At 45.3% G+C, this 24,049-nt stretch overlaps 1 long non-coding RNA gene across 1 annotated transcript in view; it reads left to right on the top strand.

The window, feature by feature from the left end:
* LOC124596576 overlaps positions 1-24,049 on the top strand; it is a 256,439-nt gene that overhangs the window by 113,836 nt on the left and 118,554 nt on the right. Inside the window, exon 2 of the long non-coding RNA XR_006978322.1 lies at positions 1,998-2,163. This is a non-coding gene — a long non-coding RNA (uncharacterized LOC124596576). The remainder of the gene's footprint in view (positions 1-1,997; positions 2,164-24,049) is intronic.

Here is a 24,049-nt window from a genome sequence, read left to right as displayed (position 1 = left end):
TGAAACACCAATAGTCTCTGGCAAAACTACATGGAATGATTATTGTCGCTGATGTGAGAAGTCAATATATAGCTCTGGAAAGCATTTACTCGTAAGGAAAACCAACTTGTTCGGATTCAAAGTTTATAATATTACTCTGTCCAGACAGTTCGCTGACACACTGCTTTTTTCACTGACTTTGAAAAACGTGTATCATGATAAATTCATGTCTGGTGCAGGTACAAACGATTAGACTTTTGACAGCAAGGACCGTTTAACGTGATGTAATGTCACTAAGTTCCCTGAGGATAACCGCTTGACCGCTTGACCTAAACAGGCTGTATGTGAATGCATATGCATTATACAGCTGTTTTGGTGGCGTTCTTTAAATACTCGTACACTAAAACTGGCAGCACAGTTTCCAAAGAATACTTTGAACTATGTTGTGAATGCTGGTAGTCGTTTGGACGGTTTCTACTTGTTTCAACTGTTGCTGCACGGTGTAAGTTGGTTATTTCAATAATATATTAAATATTTAATTCTAACATTTATTTCCTCGTCCGCAAGTACTCAGCAGGGAACCTCCCACTATTTATGTAACTGTTAGACAGAAGGAACGTGGCAGACAGTATAAGCACACACTGAAGCGCCAAAGAAACTGGTATAGGCATGCGCATTCAAATACAGAAATTTGTAAACAAGCAGAATACGGCGCTGCTGTCGGCGACGCCTTTGTAAGACAACAAGTGTCTGGCGCAGTTGTTAGATCGGTTACTGCTTCTACAATTGCAGGTTCTCAAGGTTTAAGTGAGTCTGAACGTGATGTTATAGTCGGCGCATGAGAGATGGGACACAGCATCTTCAAGGCAGCAAGGCAGCAACGAAGTGGGGATTCTCCCGTACGAATTTCACGGTGTACCGTGAACATCAGGAATCCGGAAAAATATCAAATCTCCGACACCGCTGCGGTGAAAAAAGATCCTTCAAGAACGGGACCAACGATGACTGAAGAGGATCGTTCAACGTGACACAAGTGCAATCCTTTCGCAAATTGTTGCAGATTTTAATGCTGGGTCATCACGAAGTGTCAGTGTGCGAACCATTCAACGGAAGTCATCGATATGAGCTTTCGGAGCCGAAGGCGCACTCGTGCGCCCTTGATGACTGCACGACACAAAACTTTACGCCTCGCCTGGGCCCATCAACACCCCTATTGGGATGTTGATGACTAGAAACATGTTGCCTGGTCGGACGAGTGCCGTTTAAAATTATACCGAGTGGTACAGGTATGGAGACCACCTCATGGATCCACTGACCCTGCTTGTCACCAGGGGTCTGTTCAACCTGGTGAAGACTCTGTAATGGTGTGCGCCGTGTGCAATTGGAGTGATATGGGACCTCTGATACGTCTAGATACGACTCTGACAGGAGACACGTACCTAAGCATCCTGTGTCATCGCCGGAATCCATTCATGTCCATTGTGCATTCCGACGGACATGGGCAATTCCAGCTGGACAATGCGGCAACCCAAACATCCAGAATTGCCACAGAGTGGCTCCAGGAACACTCTTCTGAGTTTAAACACTTCCGCCGGCTACGAAGCTCCCCAGATATGAACATTATTGAGCATATCTTGGATGAATTGCAAGGTGCTGTGTAGAAGAGATCTCCATTCCCTCGTACTCTTACGGATTTATGGACAGCCCTGCAGGATTCGGCACTACTTCAGACATTAGCCGAGTCCATGCAACATCGAGTTGGGGCCTTCTGCGCTCTAGCGGGGGCCCTATACGATATTAGATGGGTGTACCAGTTTCTTTGGCTCTTCAGTGTATGTCGACGTTTTCTAGAGCAGTGTACTTTATAACCACATCCATATAATACTAAGTGGCAATACATCTTTCAGTCAACGTAGTTTTTGTTTACGCCTGTCACTTCGCTATTCTTTATTCTTTCAGCATCGGATCATTGTTAATATGGATTACAGTATATATGTTGTGGTTTATATTCTTCACAGGACTCCTTCGCTGCCGACGTCGACACCGCCACTGCCACATCTGCGTTCGCTGAGCGAGACGTGCGTGGACGACGCTGACGCTGACGGCCAGTAGCCGAGGTCAGCTCAGCGGCGGTTGAAGCGAGCTGACTCAGCGGGCTGCCCAGCAGGGCAGGGCGCGCCACAGGTAGGCCCCAAGCTCCCCCTCTGCGTCCCAGTTATATCGGCAACCGTGCTACCCCGCAAACCTAGTACGAGACGCTCTTTGCGCTATTTTCAGCAAGACGATATCCGGACGAAATAACGACTGCAGTCCCAGTCGCTATCCGACTGGGAATATCCCAAATGCGTTGTGATAAGTAATTACACGTAAAATACTCTAACCAGATGTTTCATGTTAATTTAAGAACGAGAGCAAGGGTCTAATGTCTCATGTAATGTCCAGATGTCACTAATTTACATACTGCTACTGTTGTTGTGGTCTTCAGTTCGTAGACTGCTTTGATGCAGCTCTCCATGCCACTTCATCTCCTTTGACTACTGCAACCTATAGGGTGACAATTATTGAACTATATGAAATAAAATTGTCATAACTTCTGAACGCTTTGCGTTAGGACGTTCAGACCACACGGTTGGCCGCGGGGCGTGATGGGATCTAGTACGCGCTGCATGGTTTGGTTTAGCGACGAAGCCCACTTTCATTTCGATGGGTTCGCCAACAATCAAAATTGGCGCATTTGGCGGACTGAGATTCCGCCTTTCGCGATCGAGAAGTTTCTTCAACCTCAACGGCTTACTGCGTGGTGTGCAACGTCCAGTGACGGAATAATCGGTCCGATACACACTCGTGAAATGGTCGTACGGGAAAATTTCCACTTCATCGCTACCTCGAAGATGCTGTGTGCCATCGCCCGTGCGCCAACTATAACACGACGTTCAACCTCACTTAAATCTTGATAACCTGCAATTGTAGCAGCAGTAACCGATCTAACAACTGCGCCAGACACGTGCCTTATATAGGCGTTGCCGAACGCAGCGCTGTATTTTGCCTGTACGTATCTCTGTATTTGAATACGCATGACTATACCAGTTTCTTTGGCGCTTCAGTGTATGTCAACGGTATTTTCTTCTCCAGTAATTTTTCAGTTGCTGTTGACATTTTGCATTTTATATCGTGTCTATTTAGGTCAACATCAGTTATTTTGTAGCCCAATAGCGTAACTCGTCTATTACTTTTAGTGTCTCATTTCTTAACCTAATTCTCCCAGGATCGCTTGATTTAATTCGACTCGACCCCATTACACTTGTCTTACTTTTATTTATGTTTGTCTTATAATTTCTTTTCAAGAAACTAACAATTCCATTTAACTGTGGTTCCAAGTCTTGTGCTGTCCATGGCAAAATTGCTGTATCGTCGAGAACCTCAAAGTTTTTAATTCTTCTCCTTGAACTTGAGTCACCTTTCCAAACTTGTCTTTGATTTCTTTTCCTGCTTCTCAGTCTGCGGACTGAATAATAACGGAGATGCCACACTCCTTTCTCAACCACTGTCTCCCTTCCATATCTTCGACTCTTGTAATTGCAGTCTGATTTCTATATAATTGTATATAACTTTTCGATCACTAGCAAGAACTCCAGAGTTCTTGCTAGTGCACCCTCAGCACCGAATCTCACACCTTACGACTTCCATCCGTTTGGCCCAAGAATAATGCACTCCACGGAAAGCAGTACATGGGATGATGGGCAGGCTGTTGATGCAGCAAGACCACTCTGTTACTCTAGTAATTAAGATATTACCGTAATGCACTCAAATAATCTTCGAGCGACACAATGTTAAATTTACTTTAGCTGTGACGACACCACCTTAAATGCCTTTTCATATCTCTTGTCACTAGTTTGTGAGATAATAGCTTGAGAGTATTATGTTACGAAATAGCTCTTAAGTGAGAAAACATGTGAAACATAGCGAATTTCTCTGGAATGTGTAACAGCAGATGTAATAGTCTCATTGTGTTACGTAAGGAATTCACTGAGAATAGTACAAAGAGATACTTATGCTGAAAAATCACTCTATTAGTTTACATGAACGTCTACTTTTAACAACAAGAAAAATTCACAATTGTTTTATGAATTGCTTTAATGGTTATTTTTCTCTCTTCTTCTATTTCTTGCCCTTTATTTCCATATCTTCACGGAGTCGGCACTTTAATTCTCGGAAATGCCAATGGTAGTGAAAGAGGATAGCTGGATGCCCTTGCTGGCGCCACCCCTTTTCTGCACGGTACGGAGTTTGTACACCCCCAACTGTCTGCCTCTAGTGTTGTCCCATTTGAAAGTGTGCGAACGTTGTCGTAATTCTTTGCGAAGTGCGTAACTGAGGTGGGACGTGGGTACTGCTACGGTGTTCTCCTAGTCGGATGTGTGAAACAGCCGGCAAGCCACAACCAGACTGGCCGGTACACAGGCACTAGTTAATCCGCCGAACGGATTCGATCCGGGACCGCCGTGCCTCCCTGAATCAGCTTGCTAACGCGCGCGGTTATGCGGCCAGGTAACTGCATTAACGTCAATGAAAATTAATGTCAGATTGTTTCACATATTTTGTGCTTTCACAGTCTGTGGACCACGATAGTGGACGTAATCGCCTTGAGAGATTCAGCAGCTGTATAGATATTTAAAATAATTCTTATTTATTGTTCCGTCTCAGTTGCAAATGACTATTAATAAATCGAAGTCTGATCAGTGAATATACTAACATGCCTCTATTTTCTGTTTCCTGTGATTTCACCTCTTCTAGCCGGCCGTGGTGGCCGAGCGGTTCTAGGCGCTACAGTCTGGAACCGCGCGACCACTACGTTCGCAGGTTCGAATCCTGCCTCGGGCATGGATGTGTGTGATGTCCTTGGGTTAGTTAGGTTTAAGTAGTTCTAAGTCTAGGGGAGTGATGACCTGAGATATTAAGTCCCATAGTGCTTAGAGACATTTGAACCATTTTGTTACTTAGAGATTTACAGTTTTAGGATTTTTTCCTTTGGTTGTACTGTGAAACCTTGCGTCCTCCCAGATTTAATGATTCTAGGCCGACGGGAAGTACGCTATAGTTTTCATGAGTGAGTTTCAAATAGCTCTAAGCACTATGGGACTTAACATCTGTGGTCATTAGTCCTCTAGACTTAGAACTACTTAAACCTAACCAACCTAAGGACATCCATGTCCGACGTAGGATACGAACCTGCGACCGTAACAGCAGTTCGGTTCCGGACTGAAGCACCTAGAACCGCTCGGCCACAATGGCCGGCTGAGTGAGTTTGCGAATATCAAAATATGTGATGTAAATGGCCTTATATTTGGACTGGATTGACTTAAAAGCTTCAATTTTGTACATCGCCAAGATACCATAGGCTTCATTCAGTGCGTGATATAATTTTCAACTTGATACGTCTACCCGTTTCTGACAAAAATGGGGTCTGAACAGTCGGACAGACAGACAGACTGACTGACTGACTGACTGACTGACGGACGGACGACAAAGCGATCCTATAAGGGTTCCGTTTTTACCAAATCAGACACGGAAACCAAAAAAAAAAATAAACGTTGGTCTAGTGAGCCAAACCTGACCGATGAACGTTGCATCCAATCTGCACTGTACTAATCTCCTACAACTCCTCTTTGGACATCTACAAGCTTGATATCTCGTTGGTCTGCTGGCGCTATTTTGTAGTTATCTTGTGGTATTAGTTTGTCGAAGAATGGCCGTATCTTAAAGAGCATCAGAATACACAGACTTTCTGCTGTCGGACACCACTATTACCTAGAGACAATATGTATTTTTTTTAAAAGGCTGGAGTTATCTCTGCAGCTCACATTAATCTAATGAAAACACCAGTCCGATTTTATCAACCTTTGTGGAGATGTTCATGGTGTAACAGATGTTAGATAGTTTCATTCCATTCATAGCTGACCTTCTTCATTCACACTAGGGTGAGGTGCGATCCCCCACGGGAACGATTACTCTGCCAGATACTGACCAGCGTTCAGTTTCGCTTCCACAGTCCTGTTGAGCCGTTGAGTAGCTCGCCACAGCACGATTCCAGGAACTGAAGAGAGTCGGGAATTGCTTTCTGTGACGTTTCACCAGGTCGTCTACGGACGCGTTGGCGTCGATCTGACCGCCTGAAATAGGAGCGTGACTCATTGCTGAACGCTCAATGCCATTTGGTCAGCACCCGTTATACAATGGCTGCACTACAGCCAACGATTTGGTGCGATCGGTCAGTATGATGCTGGGGTGTCCCTCATGATACTGATTTGACCTTTCTCGAAGTTCGAAAGGTGGCGGCAACTCCACTTGTACGTCCTCCGGGAATACTGAGTTGCGATCTCCACCTGAGAATTTCCAGTGGCGTTAGAAGCGCCCAATACCTATAACGAACTCACACCATTCTTCCTTTGTAGGAATGGCTTTTCGCTACACTGAATACAATTTGGCGAAAGGATGAAATGTTAATCAACATTTTGCACAGACATGGAGACGCTGTAGTATCACTTTTGTTGCGTCCGGCAGGCTGTTAATGGTGTAACTCCTTCGATTAAGCGTATATCTTGCACTGGCTAATGTGTGTGCGTGTGCGTGTGCGTGTGCGTGTGTGTGTGTGTTAGATTACCCTTGAGGCGCATGACATGAACGCAGATGATTCTAGTACAGTGTTCAGACTTTATTTGACATCTTGCTTGATGATATATGAATGACTAATAGGCATGCTGAGGGCACCTTGCTCACGTCAGTGAGGCGTGCCTGGCAAGATGGCGCAGCGGAGCGCGCAGGAGCCGCGCACGGTGGCCGATGGCCGATCGGCGGCGTGCGTCACGCGCCGTGACTCAGCCAGCGCCTGCGTTCGCGTGTGCGGAATACGCACGACGTCTCTTCGCCCAACACGGGCCTTCTGCTTTCCCAACCGTTATGCGCAGCTCCAGGCAAAGGTCATGCACCTCGACGATACGACGACTACCTTCCAGTCTTCGTGTCACTTCCGCTGTCACATTTGTCGCCCATCTTCAGCTAATGCATCCCCTCAGCCTCTCGGATATTTGAATGACCTGTCGAAGGGTGCCAACAGTATTAATAACTAACCCTAAAATACTATAACCATACCTTGGCCAATTCGACTACCAGACCTAGGTTTGGCCGGAAAAATTGCTAAATGCGACGCAGCGGTGGAATTATAAACCCTTTACTGTAGAAAAGTTAAAGAAAAATACATATCACGCTTTACACTGTCCCTCCATTGCAATAAATCACAAAAACTCACATCGCATAGGTCCACAAACGAAAGGGCGTTGATATACAAGGATCGTTCAACAAGTAATGTCTCACATTTTTTTAAAACCATTAATATACACATACAAACGTCCTTTTTAGACTTCAAATTTGGTGTTTGTTCTGTGCGCCGGTGAACTTTTGAACCGTTCTGGCAGATGGGAGTGCCGTAGTACAACGTCAAACTGGCGCCTACATACGACTCACCTTACAAGCAGCATGCTGTTATTGAATTCTTGTGTGCAGAAAAAGAAACCGTGGTGAACATCCATAAACGTTTGTGTGTAATGCATGCCTATGCTGCAGTTGGTATGAGAACAGTTGGGGAATGGGTAAAGTAACTTACAGCCTCAGGAAATACAGAAACAGAGCTCCACGATCAACCACACTCGGGACGTCCTGTCACAGACACTTCTCCAGACATGCCATTATTCGTGCCGACCGGCGCATCACAACTCGACAATTGGCTCCACAGTTGTCGATAAGCATTGTAAGTGCGTCTTCGATGATCGAGACTCTTTGATATTCAAAGAGGTGCTCACGATGGGTTCCACGAATGCTCACAGCGGACCATAATTGTTGGAGCTTAAAGCTTCTCTACAGGGAACACACTTTGAAGATGACGAGAGTGTCAGTCATGCAGTGAAAACGTAGGACAAGAGCTTTTACCAGCAGGGAATACGTGCTCTTCCACAACGTTGGTGTACGGCCATAGAACGTGATGGAGACTACGTAGAAAAATAGGAGAGGGACAAGACTTGTTGATGCATATTGTCACCACATTCTCACTCTTAATAATAAGTATGCCCTGAGAAAAAAAAGTGGGACATTACTTATTGAACGACCCTAGTACATTTTTCACCCGCCGGGAACACAATGGAATAAGTTCAAATGGCTCTGAGCATTATGGGACGTAACATCTGAGGTCATCAGTCCCCTAGAGCTTAGAACTACTTAAAGCTAACTAACTTAAGGACATCACACACATCCAAGCTCGAGGAAGGATTCAAACCTGCGACCGTAGCGGTCGCGCGGTTCTAGACTGAAGCGCCTAGAACCGCTCGGTCACACCGAGCCGGCCAATGGAGTAAGTATGTAAATAAAAATTGCGTGAACTCTTACACGATAATTTGGGTGATTATTGCCAGGAGTATGGAAAACAAACAATAGTTACATAAACAACAGAAGAAGAAAGTCATCTCAGAAAAATAACTGAAAACAATTTGAAATGTCAAACGGGTATCCAATGGAAGCAGTCGGTCCTTGGCGAATATGGATTATGTTCATTGCTGATGGTCTACCAGCGGTTTCACGCAGACTTTTCGTTTTCCGGGTTATTCCTGTCGTAGACATTTGCTCGCCTTTGGATGGCACCAAGACGTACTGCAAGTTGTTTCCAGAGGACGACGTTGTGGCTGACGACTGGGAAGCTGTTCTTGCTTGAAACAATCTCTTTACATGTGTTCTGTACTTTTCCAGGCCAGTATTTTCGGGGCAAATACGAGGGTTGGAAATTAAATAGTGGCAACTATTTATTCACAACCGATACAAAAGAGCTACATGTTTGCATCTGTCACTATAGGTAGGCGTAGTATACCATTATCTCAGCCTGTTCTGTTGACGGTGCGAATGGAGCGGTCTACTGCCGGTCTAATCTCTGGAACAGTTCTGAAGCGAACGCCATTAAGTGGTTCCTTCATCTTCGGACTCAAAGTCACAAGGCCTTAAGTCCGGGAAGTATGGTGGATGGTACAGTACTTCCGAGTCCCATCGACTGAACAGAGCCGCCACAGCTCGCACGGTATGCGTTCGCGCATTGTCGTGCAGAATGATAGGTGGATTGCGCAGAAAGTGTCGCCGCTTCTTTCGAAAAGCTGGTCGCAGGTGATGCTCCAAAAACGAACAGTAATACTGAGGATTGACGGTCTGCCGTGACGGAACGAAATGCATTAGGATAACACCGTCACAGTCGTACACGAGAATCACCATAGATTTACCCCGCTCCATTCGCACCATCACCAGAACAGGCTCTGCTAACGGTACGCTACGCCTTCCACATCGCTAACAACGGGTTCTACACATCGCTGGTGACTACTTTGAAGGACAGCAATAGGTGCAAACATGTAACTCTTTTGTATCGGTTGTGAATAACTAGTTGCCACTATTTAAGTTCCAACCCTCGTATATATGATCAAAAATATCCGGACACCTGGCTGAAAATGACTTGTGGTGGCCTTCATCGGTAATGTTAGAGTTCAATATGGTGTTCGCCCACCCTTGGCCATGATGACAGCTTCCACTCTCGCAGGCATACATTCAATCAGGTGCTGGAAGGTTTGTTGGGGAATTGCAGCTCATTCTGCACGGAGTGCTGCACTGGGGAGAGGTATCGATGTCGGTCGGTTCTAGGCGCTACAGTCTGGAACCACGCGACCGCTACGGTCGCGGGTTCGAATCCTGTCTCGGGCATGGATGTGTGTGATGTCCGTAGGTTAGTTAGGTTTAAGTAGTTCTGAGTTCTAGGGGACTGATGACCTTATAAGTTAAGTCCCATAGTGCTCAGAGCCATTTTTTTTATGTCGGTCGGTGAGGCCTGGCGCGATCTCGGCGTTCCAAAACATCCCAAAAGTGTTCTGTAGGATTCACGTCAGGAATCTGTGTAGGCCAGTCCATAACAGGGGTGTTATTGTCGTGTAACCACTCTGCCACAGGTCGTGCATTATGAACAGCTGCTCGATCGTGTTGAAAGATGCAATCGCCATCCCCGAATTGCTCTTCAACAGTGGGTAGCAAGAAGGTGCTTAAAACATCAATTTAGCCCTGTGCTGTGATAATGCCACGCAAAACAAGGGGTGAAAGCCTTCTCCTTGAAAAACACGACCATACCATAACACCGCCGCCTCCGAATTTTACTGTTGGCACTAGACACGCTGGCAGATGACGTTCACTGGGCATTCTCCATATCCACATCCTGCCATCGGATCGCTACATTGTGTGTAGTGATACGTCACTCCACGCAACGTTTTTCCACTGTTCAATCGTCCAATGTTTACGCTATTTACACCAAGAAACGCGTCGTTTGGCATTTACTGGGCGTGATGTGGCTTATGAGCAGCCCTAGTCAAATGCTGGTTATATAACTGTGAAATGTAATAGCGGAGGAACAACGACAGCTAAACCAAGTCCAAGGCCAGGGACAGGCACCGTCGAGTATAGCGGAGGGTATTTGTAAAAAATCGGATGAAATCAGCGGTAGGGATCAGTCGTGAGTTTAAAAGTACTACCAGCTATCGCGTATGGAGGTAAAAGAATGGACACAGCGGTTGATCAGTTCCTGATAAGCCATACATTTCTGTAGTGAATGCTAAGTGACACTTGAGATGGTCAAAAAAGCGACGCGACTGGACAGTGCAGTAATCTGTAGTCCCAAAGTGAAGTATGGAAGATGTAGTATTACGGTATGGGTGTGTTTCTCGTGGTAGGATTGGCCCACTTATTGCGATTAAGAAAACGCTAAATGCGGAAGGTTAAAAGAAATGGCTCTGAGCACTATGGGACTTAACTTCTCAGGTTATCAGTCCCCTAGAACTTAGAACTACTTAAACCTAACTAACCTAAGGACAGCACACACAGCCATGCCCGGAGCAGGATTCGAACCTGCGACCGTAGCGGCAGCGCGGTTCCGGACTGTAGCGCCTAGAACCGCTCGGCCACTCCGGCCGGCTAATGCGGAGAGATAGGAATACATTTTACAGTATTGTTCACTGCGTACTGTAGAAGAACAAGGGGGGAGATGAGGATTCTTCAACATGTCTCTGGACCTGGTCATGAAGCAGCTTCTATGAGGCAACGGTTTGTGGAGAGTACCATTTCTGAAATGTACTGCCCTACCCAGAATCCCGACTGAACCGAATGGAACACCTTTGGAATGAGTGATAGTGTCGAATTCACTCCAGATACAGTGCTCAACATCACAATCTTCTCTGGTCTCGGCTCTTGAGGAAACATGGGTTGCCAGTCCTCCACAGAGAAACACCCCACTGGAATAGTCTCCACCTCAGTTCAAGCCGTGCCAAACAGAGGGTGCACAGATCCCATATTAACGTTCAGTAATAGATATTCGGATACGTATTAAAACAAAGGGGGAGGGAATTATTCGAAGGGGAAGGAAAATGTACAGACAAGCAAAAATTACAATTTCAGAAACTGGACGATTTATTCAAGAGAAAGAGCTTCAGAAATTGAGCATTGAATAACACGTTGATCGACCACTGGCCCTTATGCAAGCAATTATTTGGCGTGGCATTGACTGACAGAGTCATTGGATATCTTCCCGCAGGATATCGTGCCAAATTATGTCCAATTGGCTCGTTAGATCGTCAAAATTCCAAGTTTATTGGAGGGCACCGTCGATAATGCCATAATGCTCCAAACATTCTCCATTGGGGAGATCTCCGGCGACCTTGCTGGCCAAGGTAGGGTTTGGCAAGCACGAAGATAGGAGTAGAACCACTCACTGTGTGTCGGCGGGCATTATCTTGCTGAAACGTAAGCCCAGGATGGTTTGCCATTGAGGGCAACAAAACGGGGCGTAAAACATCGTCGACGTACGACTGTGTTGTATGGGTTCCGCGGATGACAACCAAAGGGGCCTTGCTATAAAGTGAAATGGCGTCGCGGACCATCACAACTGCTTGTCAGTCAGTATTTCGGTCGACAGTCGGTTTGGTATCACAGCACTCTCCGTCGCGTCGCCAGGCATGTTTTCGGTGGTCATTGGGGCTTCATTCTAAACGGGTCTCATCAGTGAAGAGAATTGTACTAGTTAATGAGATTTCAGGCTGAAGAAGTGTCTGGAGACTCCACGGGCATCGGTGATATACCAACTTAGCTATCGTCACTTATACGGCTCGACTGCCAGGAGTGGTGGTGCGTGGTGCTATTTCATTTCATAACAGGACCCCTTTGGTTGTCATCCGCGGCACCCTTACAGCAGAGCAACATGTCGACGATATTCTACACCCCGTTTCGTTTTCCTTCATGGCAATTCACCCTGCACTTTCATTTCATTTAGATAATGTCAGACCGTCCTCATGCTTCCCACATTGCTCCTTGGCCAGCAAGGTCGCTTGATCCCTCCCACGTTGAGAACGTTTAGAGCATTATGGAAAGCCGGCCGTGTTGGCCGAGCGGTTCTAGGCGCTACAGTCTGGAACCGCGGGACCGCTACGGTCGCAGGTTCGAATTCTGCATCGGGAATGGATGTGTGTGATGTCCTTAGATTAGTTGGGTTTAAGTAGTTCTAAGTTCTAGGGGACTGATGACCACAGCAGATAAGTCCCATAGTTGGCGACGGTGGCGACACCTACAACGTGCTGGCATGAGGAAAGTTTCCAACCGATTTCTCATACACAAACAGCAGTTGACCAGTGTTGCCTGGTGAAACATTGTTGTGATGCCTCGTGTAAGGAGGAGAAATGCGTACCATCACGTTTCCGACTTTGATAAAGATCGGATTGTAGCCTATCACGATTGCGGTTTATTGAATCGCGACATTGCTACTCGCGTTGGTCGAGATCCAATGACCAATGGAATCGGTGGGTTCAGGAGGGTAATACGGAATGCCCTGCTTGGATCTCAACGGCCTCGTATCACCAGCAGTCGAGATGACAGGCATCTTATCTGCATGGCTGTAACGGATCGTGCAGCCACGTCTCGATCCCTGAGTCAACAGATGGGGACGTTTGCAAGACAACAACCATATGCACGAACAGTTCGACGACGTTTGCAGCAGCATGGACTATCAGCTCGGAGACCGTGGCTGCGGTTACCCTTGACGCTGCATCACAGACAGGAGCGCCTGCGATGTTGTACTCGACGACGAACCTGGGCGCACGAATGGCAAAACGTCATTTTTTCGGATGAATCCAGGTTCTGTTTACAGCATCACGACGGTCGCATCCGTGTTTGCCGACACCGCGGTGAACGCACATTGTAAGCGTGTATTCGTCATCGCCGTACTGGCATATCACCCGGCGTGATGGTATGGGGTGCCATTGGTTACAGGTCTCGGTCAACTCTTGTTCGCATTGACGGCACTTTGAACAGTGGACATTTCAGATGTGTTACGACCCGTGGCTCTACCCTTCATTAGATCCCTGCAAAACCCTACATTTCAGCAGGATAATGCACGACCGCATGTTGCAGGTCCTGTACGAGCCTTTCTGGATACAGAAAACGTTCAACTGCTGCCCTGTCCAGCACATTCCCAGATGTCTCACCAATTGAAAACGTCTGGTCAATGGTGGCCGAGCAACTGGCTCGTCACAATACGCCAGTGACTACTCTCGATGAACTGTGGTATCGTGTTGAAGCTGCATGGGCAGCTGTACCTGTACACGCCATCGAAGCTCTGTTTGACTCAATGCCCAGGGGTATCAAGGCCGTTATTACGACCAGAGGTGGTTGTTCTGGGTACTGATTTCTCAGGATCTACGCACCCAAACTGCGTGAAAATGTAATCACATGTCAGTTCTAGTATAATACATTTGTGCAATGAATACCCGTTTATCATCTGAATTCCTTCTTGGTGTAGCAATTTTAATGGCCAGTAGTATATACATGGATAATCCGTTTGTGGTGTGTCGTTACAGACACATACATAATACATACACACACACACACACACACACACACACACACACACAAATATATATATATATATATATATATATATATATATATATATATATATATATATATATATATATGGAACGCAAATCAGTATACATATTGCTTTTGAACTGAAGTCGTTAAGGTGTGGTTCAAATCTATCCACGTTTCAAAAAGCTACTGTTCTTTTGACTAGGTTTACAAATACTTACTTTGTCTGATTTTTCCTCCTGCATATTTTTGATTTCTCAAGACCACTACCACCTAAAACCCCGTGACATTTTGCTGCCCTCCCGGTCTTTTGGCGTATTTACTGTCCATGTTGCGTCATAAATTCCTTTCTATGACGCTCCAAATGTGTTTGCCATTTCGATGAAGAATCTGCGGGCTGCGTTGTGTTACAGCGTCGTATCCAAGCGTTCTTCGAGTACTGGAGGCACCTTGCTCTGGTGCTCGTTGTACTGCAGCCGTGTGCTGAAGCGGCGCCCTCAGACTGCGACCAGACTGTGCCGTGCTGCAACTCCCTCATGGACGCTGGTCGCCGTTCACAGGCTCGTCACGTCCTCTCCTCTCGCAGCTGCCGCCCTCATAAACCGCGACAGCCCGTGGGCTGCGCCTCGCCCGTCGTGCGCTCGGAGAAACGCGCCGCGAATTCCGTAACTTACAAGAGACGGCCTGGTGAAAATAATCGAGTTTCTTGTGCATCGTCCTTCTTGTTTCCTTCTGTCTCCATTTCTTGCTTTGGCATTTCTTGTATCTCTACGCGTCCAGATTCCCACACATGCAGTTGGGACTGATATTGTGAGCGTACCATCGACGGCAGGTAACTCTACCAATGTATCATACTCAGTTATTTCTTTTACGCGTACGAACACTTTACACTCTGTATCTTAGTTGTAATGTCCTAGGAAGGGCTTTTATTTCATTTTTCGACGGCACAACAAGAACTATACCATAAATAATTTTAAGTAAGTATGCTGCATTGTGTTGTCACAGTTCCGTGAGCGGGTTCAGCTCTATGATACGTCGATAGCCGGAGGTAAAACGTAACTCATTTGGTCTCGTCGTTGCTATGTATGTTACGTGATGGTGATCGGTTGATCTAACCTGGTACTGTTCTGAGTAAAGATTTATTTAATGAAGTTCGGTAAAGCACGTCTTTCTTAAGGAAGACTTTTCTCACGTGAATTTAGATCAGAAGGCACGAAACAAAATGTCTCGACAAACCTTAAATAAGTTGGAAACATTATGGCTAAATAATTTTTTATAAACAGCGTCCAAGAATTGAGTGTAGGTTTTCACACAGTTGTAGGCGACGTCAAGAGAAGTGTTTTGATGCAAAAATCCATCATTCGCGGATGTAGCACGTTTGCCTGAAACTGTGAAGATTTCGTACGACTTGCAGACCTTTATCACATCCACTAGGGCAAGAATATTTTAACTTCTTTCTGAATACTATTTTCCTTCGCTGCCTTCCAAAGACATCAAGAATTTGTTTAAGTTTCAGCCCATGGCTCCACTAGAACTGCAGGTTTTATAAGCAAAGAGGCACAAATTTGTTGCCATGGTAAAGTTGAAACAGGCTTCTTTTTCTTTTTTGTAGCAAGAGAGACATGTTATATGAAATACATCTATCTATTCCGATGATGCGCAGTTAATTTTCCTCGTGAGTATGACAGTTTTTCGGCTGTAAATCAACGATCCTGCTTGTGGTAACAAGTAGGCTGTGATAAAACAATCGGCAAAATTTGATGTTATCCAATCTCCATGGGATTGGTCTCAATTCTGTAGAAAATTGTAATAATAATATAGTAGTAGCATACAGGAAAATCAAAACAACCTTCGGTGACATTAAAAGCAAGGGTGAAAGGTTATCAACGATACGATTCACTGATGACATTGCTATCATGAGTGAAAGTGAAGAAGAAGTGCTGAATAGAATGAACAACCCAAGAGTAAAGAATATGGATTGAGAGAAAATCGAAGAAAGACGAAAGTAATGACAAGTATGAGTGACACAAATGAGAACAGCGAGAATCAGGATTGATGGTCACGAAGTAGATGAAGTTGAGGAATTTTGCTACCTAGGCAGTAAGATAACCAATGACGGACGGAGCAAGGAGGACATCAAAATCAGACTAGCAATGGAAAAAGGGCATCCAGGCCAAAAGAAGTCTACTAATATCAAACATAGGCCTTAATTAGAATAAGAAATTTCTGAGAATGTACGTCTGGAGTAAAGCAATATATGGTAGTGAAACATGGACTGTGGGAAAACCGGAACAGAAGAGAATCGAAGCATTTGAGATGTGGTGTTACAGACGAATGTTGAAAATTAGATGGACTGATACGGTAAGGAATGAGGAGGTTCTGCGCAGATCGGAGAGGAAAGGAATATGTGGAAAACACTGACAAGGAAAAGGGACATGATGTTAGGACATCTGTTAAGATATCAGGGAATGACTTCCATGGTAGTAGAGGGAGCTGTAGAGGGCAAAAACTGTAGAGGAAGACAGAGATTAGAATAAATCCAGCAAATTAAGCATGACAACATGATTGTTCGGGCTACACAACAGCAATAGCACGAGCACTGAAGTTGTCCTATGATGATATTACTGATTCCTACCAAGTGGAGGCTCATTCGATGACCCACCAGTATCTGTGCGCTTTGGCACACTTATTGGTTCAAATGGTTCTGAGCACTATGGGACTTAACATCTATGGTCATCAGTCCTAGAACTTAGAACTACTTAAACCTAACTAACCTAAGGACATCACACACATCCATGCCCGAGGCAGGATTCGAACCTGCGATGCGACCGTAGCAGTCACGCAGTTCCAGACTGAAGCGCCTAGAACCGCACGGCCACACGGCCGACGCACACTTATTGAGAACCACTTAAAAGTTAGTCTTATAGAAGAATTCGGGTCCCTGGACCACAGTCTTCGAAAAAATAGGTAATCGTGACGCAAATCGTTTCGCATTATCGTTCAGGAAGTCACTCCCTGAACTTCGTTTTGAAAACGCGGGAAATAATGTCATAAAAATATTCAGAACACACAAATTTTCTGCACCGTGCGTCTTGTAATAAAAGGCGCTTTGGCGCACACACATTGGTTTGCTTCAAAGACACTGAAAAAGAAACATGGATTATTTACATGTAAAAGTGTCTCTGCGTGGGTAGTTAATGGTAAGAAGGAAGGAAGATGAGAGTTTGACGTCCCGTCGACAGAGTGGTCATTAGAGACGGAACAGAAGCTCGGATTACGAAAGAACTGGGAAGAAAATCGACCACGCCCATTTCAAGGGAACTATCACTGTATTTGCCTGGAGCGATGTAGGGAAATCAAGAAAAATATGAATCAGCATTTGAAGACCATCCTCCCGAATACGAGTGCAATGGTTTACCCACTGTTTAATGATAATAGACTGCCTGAATGATAATATGAAACAATATGCGTTACGATTTCCTATAACCACTTATTGTATTATTCTTGCCCATATTGTCATATTACCATGTAATTATCGCACAAAGTGAAGACAGTCTCCTTCAGTTTTATTAAAAAAATTTAAAAAACTTAAGTGTGGGGATTTGAATTCACTACGTTCTGGTTGATAAGTAATTGCTCGAATCGCTGCACCAACCTTTTGGTTGAATGAAGTAAACCTCTCGAACTTGGTGTCTGTTTACCATGATTTTTTTCGAGAATCGAGACCTAATGACCTATACTGTACCTACACATTTAGAAACTGCTTTACTCACCTCGCTCGAAGGGAAACGTTATTTTGGTGTTATTTATCAAGCTGAACGTTATCACCGCATGTGGTGGCAGGATTCTGCTGCTTCGTCTGGCATCGCTCCATTCTTTCTATAATAACCGAATAACAGTACATGGTACAAGGTCAGGTTGATGAACGACGTCGCTTTCAGTCCAGACATTTCGTTCACGAGCCATGCCTCATCTTCAGCAGGCTATTCGCGACCGCGTCGTTTCTCCTGTGGCGGAATTTGACAGACTTTGAGGCTGCAACACAGAAAGGCGTAGCTGAGCGCACTTCACAACAATGGATAAAACGATATCGTGATACTGGAGCACCCAGCAGGGGTGTGAGAACTGGACGTTGACGTGCAGCAACACCTGCTGAGGATAGTGAACTCGTAAAAACGTCACGGGATTTTTTTTTTACGCGGCACAGTTTAAATATGTTACTGTGTTTCCCATGTCGGTTGATTCGCATCAGAACCGGCTTCGTGACCGTGGGTTGTAACGTAAAAGCGCAGCCGTCAAGTAGAAGCTCCGTGATGAACATAGACTCGACCGATTAGCGTTTTTCTGAGGAAAATATTTACCGTGACAGGCGGAATGTAATATTTTCCGTAGCGAATGATGGTCTACTTCAATTATATAGGCCGTATGGTGTCCGTTTCAACCTCTAATATATACGTGAGGTATCACGCACTGTTCATATGTCTGTGGCAACTTGGAGCTGTATGTTTCCGCGTGGACTTGGAATCTTTCACAGGATAGATGGCTGACTTGTTACTGCCAATATACTCATATTACAGGTGATTGAAACGCCCGCTAAACCCGCAGGGCAGAAGAGGTGATTAGGATTGTGAAAAGGGCCATATAAGGTGGCGGTCGGTTTAAATCCAAAATTGTAATTTAATAACACATTTAAACGAAAACGGCACATAGCTGAACCTTTACAACTACGAGTTTCAAAATCCAGTTTTTTCACGGCTGAAGGTCTCCAAACAAAAAATCTTAAAATCAACAAGATAAATTTCAAGTGACTGAAGACACGCAGTTAAAATTGCAAATAAAATAATAAAAATGGTTCAAATGGTTCTGAGCACTATGTGACTTAACTGCTGTGGTCATCAGTCCCCTAGAACTTAGAACTACTTAACCTAACTAACCTAAAGACATCACACACATCCATGCCCGAGGCAGGATTCGAACCTGCGACCGTAGCGGTCGCGCGGTTCCAGACTGTAGCGCCTAGAACCGCTCGGCCACTCCGGCCGGCAATAAAATAATAGCTAGGCTGAAAGCCTCAAGGCAAAAGTGGATAGAACAAACATCAACAAGGTGTCATACAAACTGCTGAAGGCCACAATTAAATTTTAAAATATATTACCACAATCTTTTAAGGCAGAAGGCCGCAATTTTTTCACTTAAGGGGAAATTTTAAGAATTAGGCTTTAGCTGATTTTCCAGAATTCAAAAAATACTTTAAACCTTTAAGTTTTTAGTGGTTGAAAGTATTCACCGAACCAAGAGACAGTCAAGGACCGATCGACCAAAACACTAAATGAAAAAGCAACGCAACGACAATAACTAAATTTAAGAATAAGGTTTTGGGCGGTTGAAGGCCCACAATTGATTTTCCCAAAATTCAAAATACCTTAAACCCTTAAGTGGCTGACAGCGCACTAAATGAAAAGATATGATAACAACAGTAACTTTCAGCAAAATATCCACTTGCCAGAATTCAAACTTACTTATACAGGCTAAAGGCCCTTGTTTAACATAAAATACAATATTTTTTTTAAAACATCGGCTAGAATTGTTTACCAACAGACCATTATACAGCCATGAAAAGAACAGTATAGACAACGACACTCAGATGCCTCCAGCCTCCAGAGAGGGGGGGGGGCTTCCCTCGAAACATTAACGTTCACTTAGATCGGTAACTCAACCAAGAGACAGTCACGGACCGATCGACCAAACGACTTGCCAACCACCAATCGGTACATGAAAACTCAAACCAAACTGTTACGGACGTGATTATACACAATGAAATATGTATTAAGCTGTCAAAACTACACACCATGTTGGACAACGACAACAAGTGAGGAAAGGACACTGCCTGAAATTACGTTAGTGACCAGGGCAGGTAACTGGAACACTAACAGCCACAAGGCAGAAAATTCCGCTGGTGCACTTGAATTGTAGTGAACCAATATAGTTAATTCCACCGCACAGCGGCTCGATTTCACCACTACAAACATTCGGTGTTGTTCACAGGAAAAGCTCCCCAACAGCGAACCACCGAAACAAACGACACAACATGAACGGACGTGGCTTGCGTACTTAAGACACCACTCAATTTTGACGTCCTGCGTCGGTGAGCTACGAAGCTCGTAGCGATCTGACAGCTCTACACATGCTCACACACTGCGCAGGGACAGGCAGTAATGAGTAGACCCAGCCGACTGCGCCGCGCAGAAATATCCTCCCTGATCCGCACCAACCGACCGACTGCCTGTATACTTTTTTTTTCTTCGTTGTTATTTTAACACCCAAACAATCAGGTAGGCTGGCAGTGGCACGCTACGCCGCTCTTCAGCCATAGTGTTGACAATAACAGTACAACAATGGAGAATTAAAATGAACATAGTGACGGGCAAAAAATAGTGGTCACAGATACACAAAAACACGGAGCCGTTCACACTCGACGATAACGACACTGAAAACACGTTGACACGGCGCACATAACACTGATGAATCCGATGGCACAAGTGAACGTAGAAGCGTGACTGCAGACACTAAAAACACAAAACGACTTCACACACACGAGACACTGATGGCGATGATCTGCGGCGCGCGAAAGTCCACGTAGCGTGTGCGAGTCCGGGTACCTGCCAAGAGGGGAAGAAGGGTGATGGGGGGGAGAGGGTGGAGAGGAGAGAACAAAGATGCCAATGGCTGAGGAGATGGGAGGAGGAGTAGAGGGACAGGGGAGGGGAGGCCCGGGGGAGGAGTGGGGAGAAGGGGAGGATGGACGGAGAGTGCCCAAAGGAACAGACACAGGAAGAGGGAGGGAGGATCAAAGTTGGTAGGAGGGGTAGATGGAGGGGAGGAGGACATCATCAGGGAGGGGGAGCTGGCGGAAGCCACCTTGGGAGAGGGTAAGGAGGGTGGAGAGATGGAGACCGGGTGGGACGTGGGAATACAGGCGCGGCAGCGGGTGGGGGTGGGAGAGGACGGGTGAGACAAGCGGATGAGGAGGATCGAATTTGCGGGAGGTGTACAGGATCCGTATCCTCTCAAGGAAAAGGAGGAGGTGGGAAAAGGGGAGGAGATCATACAGGATCCGCATGGGGGAGGGGAGACGGATGCGATAGGTGAGGCGGAGAGCATGGCATTCAAGGATTTAGAGGGATTTATAAAAGGTAGGGGGGGCGGAGACCCAGGCCGGATGGGCCTAACAAAGGTTAGGGCGGATGAGGGATTTATAGGTGTGGAGGATGGTGGAGGGGTCCAGACACCACGTACGGCCGGATGCCTGTACACCCCAAAGCCGTAACTATATGCACAAGACCAAAGATGGTACATGGTGCGAATATCGATACACATGGCTGCTCCATACGTAGAAAAAAGAAGAACCACGGCATAACAGCTACAACAGCGGGAAATCGACGCTGAGAGCCATGTTCAAGGAAACGCATAGTTCGGAGTGAGCACGACTCATTAATATTGTGATCCCTTCAATGTGACAACTAAAATCCTGAGGGATTAACTTGTTTCCAGTAGGATCAGTTTTCCATTAGCCCAGCTGTGGTGCCAAGAGTGGTTTGCAGACAAGAATGAGATTTTTTTCCTCTACTGGCCGGCCAACATGAACACCGTATCTCAGCCGTGTTGAAAACGTTTGAGAGGAGAAGAAACGGATGATGCGAGAAAACTGACCAGACTCCACGTTAGGAACCTGCGATGAAAATTGAAATAACGCCATAATACCTGGAAACATGTGATGGAAAATGAAAAATTAATTACGATCCACGATGCGGATGACCACAGAAACGGAAGGCCTTTAGATGAGGTATTAACTGCTACAGAAACCACTTGCTGTGCCCTTTTGACGATCGAATTTTTTGAGAACTGTTTTGTACGTTTAGTGTTTTCCATAGAGAAATTAACACACTAAAACAGAAAATAATTACCGAAATTAGGATTCAGTCCTAATCCTACCCCCGTGCAGTTACTTGTCAGTCTGTCGAACACGCCACCGAACTGAAGTCAGTATGCGTAATGCCTCCATATCCAGCTATTTATTTCTGCTGTTTCTCTCTTGGCTACAACTCACTACTTCAAGTAGCTTTTCACGTCTGAAATCACGAAAACGACACGGGGCACATTTTCTTGTGTGATTTCACCGGATGAGTGCTTCATGCCGAGTATCAACAAGGCTTAACATTCTTGATTGTACTCGCAAGTGTCCTTTACTTTTATGAGCAGTACTACGCACTCTGTAGTGCATTTGGCACCTGCTAAACATGACGGGCAGTTTAAATTTCAGCCTCCGCCTTTTTTTTTTTTTGTGCTGTCAAGTATACGTTACATGTCACAGTTATTAAAATATGTCGAGGCTTAAAATAGTTTACAGGCAGAGTCTTAAAAATAGATTTGCGTGTAAAACCTGAATAGCGAAACCAACTATCCACCATTGGCGCCGCCGGCCGAAGTGGCCGAGCGGTTCTAGGCGCTACAGTCTGGAACCGCGCGACCGCTGCGATCGCCGATTCGAATCCTGCCTCGGGCATGGATGTGTGTAATGTCCTTAGGTTAGTTAGGTTTAAGTAGTTCTAAGTTCTAGGGGACTGATGACCTCAGAAGTTAAGTCCCATAGTGCTCAGAGCCATTTTGAACCATTGACGCCACATCTCTGCTAGCATTTGTTTTTTTGGAAACTTTGGAATCGAGTTGGCAACTGAAGGCCTCCCCCCCCCCCCCCCCCCCTGCCCACCACCACCCTTAGATACGGTATAGATTTTATTTCAACTGACCTTCCACTTTACTTCACAGGTTCTAAGTTTCGGTGGATGAAAATTTTATATTTGGTACCATAATTTTAATTACGGATCTGATACTAGCAGTTGAAATAAAGCCATAAGAAATGAAAAATACGAAGCGAACTCTACTATTTTATTCTCAGTATTTCATAAAGAGTGCAGACTCATTTCAGGAATTCGACGCGCAATTCGCCGAAGTGGCGTCAAATCGAAAGACTTGCACCTGGCGAACGATCTACCCGATGGGAGGCCCTAGTCACAGGACATTTTTTTTTATTTCAGGAATTTATTTCTTTTATTAATAAATTTAAAAAACGTGCTTGATTTGGTTTGAACTAATTTATGCATAGCGACAAAGAAGACAACAGTGTTCTTAGCCCACTGTTGCTAACACGGAAACTGTGTTTATTGTGGGTTTTCGCTTTCTGTGATTCTATTAAAGCCAACCAATACCCTTAAGAAGTAGTAGGAACCCTTTACTAGTTTCTTACTAGGTATTATTTCTTCAGGCTCTATTACCCAGTATGTTCTAGTATTTTCCCCTCCAGAGCTTCGCATTGGAAGATCAGATGTGGTGCGATTTCGTACCTCTCACCACAAAATCTTCGCCTAGGGGATTCTGCCTCTATGCCCTTCGTGAGTAGGTGTTTTCTTAAGATCCCATGGCTTCCGGATCATTAACTTGGAAAGTTTTAGCTTTTGGACTGTAATCCAATATTCCACGTGCTGCCTCGTAATCCAGCTACGTAGTTTTCGCTTTGCCATCACCGTAGTGATGGTTAGGAAGGTTTCGGTCCAATAAATAGAGTTGTGGCACCTGTCCTGGCCAATCTGTCAGCTTGTTCCTTACTACTGATTTTTGAGCGACCAGGAAACCACAGCTTTCCCTTAGTCCCCCATGGACTTATGGCATTCTGCGGCGATCTTTGATCTCGTTGCAGGGGCTGATAGATAGTTCAAAGCAGCTTCGCTATGCGAGTAAATGTAGATGCTACAATCCTTGTAGCACCTACGCAAATTCTCCTTTGCGCACACTCTGATAGCGGATGCATCCGCCTGGAATACTGTGGCCAGCTTCCCTAGACAGACTGATCTCTCTGGTCTAGACTGTACTCTGTGTACTCCGGGCCCGGAGCCTTCATCTCTTTTCGACCAATGAGTAGACCAGATCATAAACGGTGTCGTGGTGTACTCTTCCACTGCTTCCTTCTTCCGGTTGTTACAATGAAACGTTCACTGAATCAGTTGGAAGTTATTTTGTGGTCAACCTGCATTTTCAC

The sequence above is a fragment of the Schistocerca americana genome, chromosome 2, assembly GCF_021461395.2.
Source record: "Schistocerca americana isolate TAMUIC-IGC-003095 chromosome 2, iqSchAmer2.1, whole genome shotgun sequence".
Lineage (NCBI taxonomy): Eukaryota > Metazoa > Arthropoda > Insecta > Orthoptera > Acrididae > Schistocerca > Schistocerca americana.
Note: the sequence above shows the minus strand (reverse complement) of the source record. Positions and strands in the feature narration are given on the sequence as shown.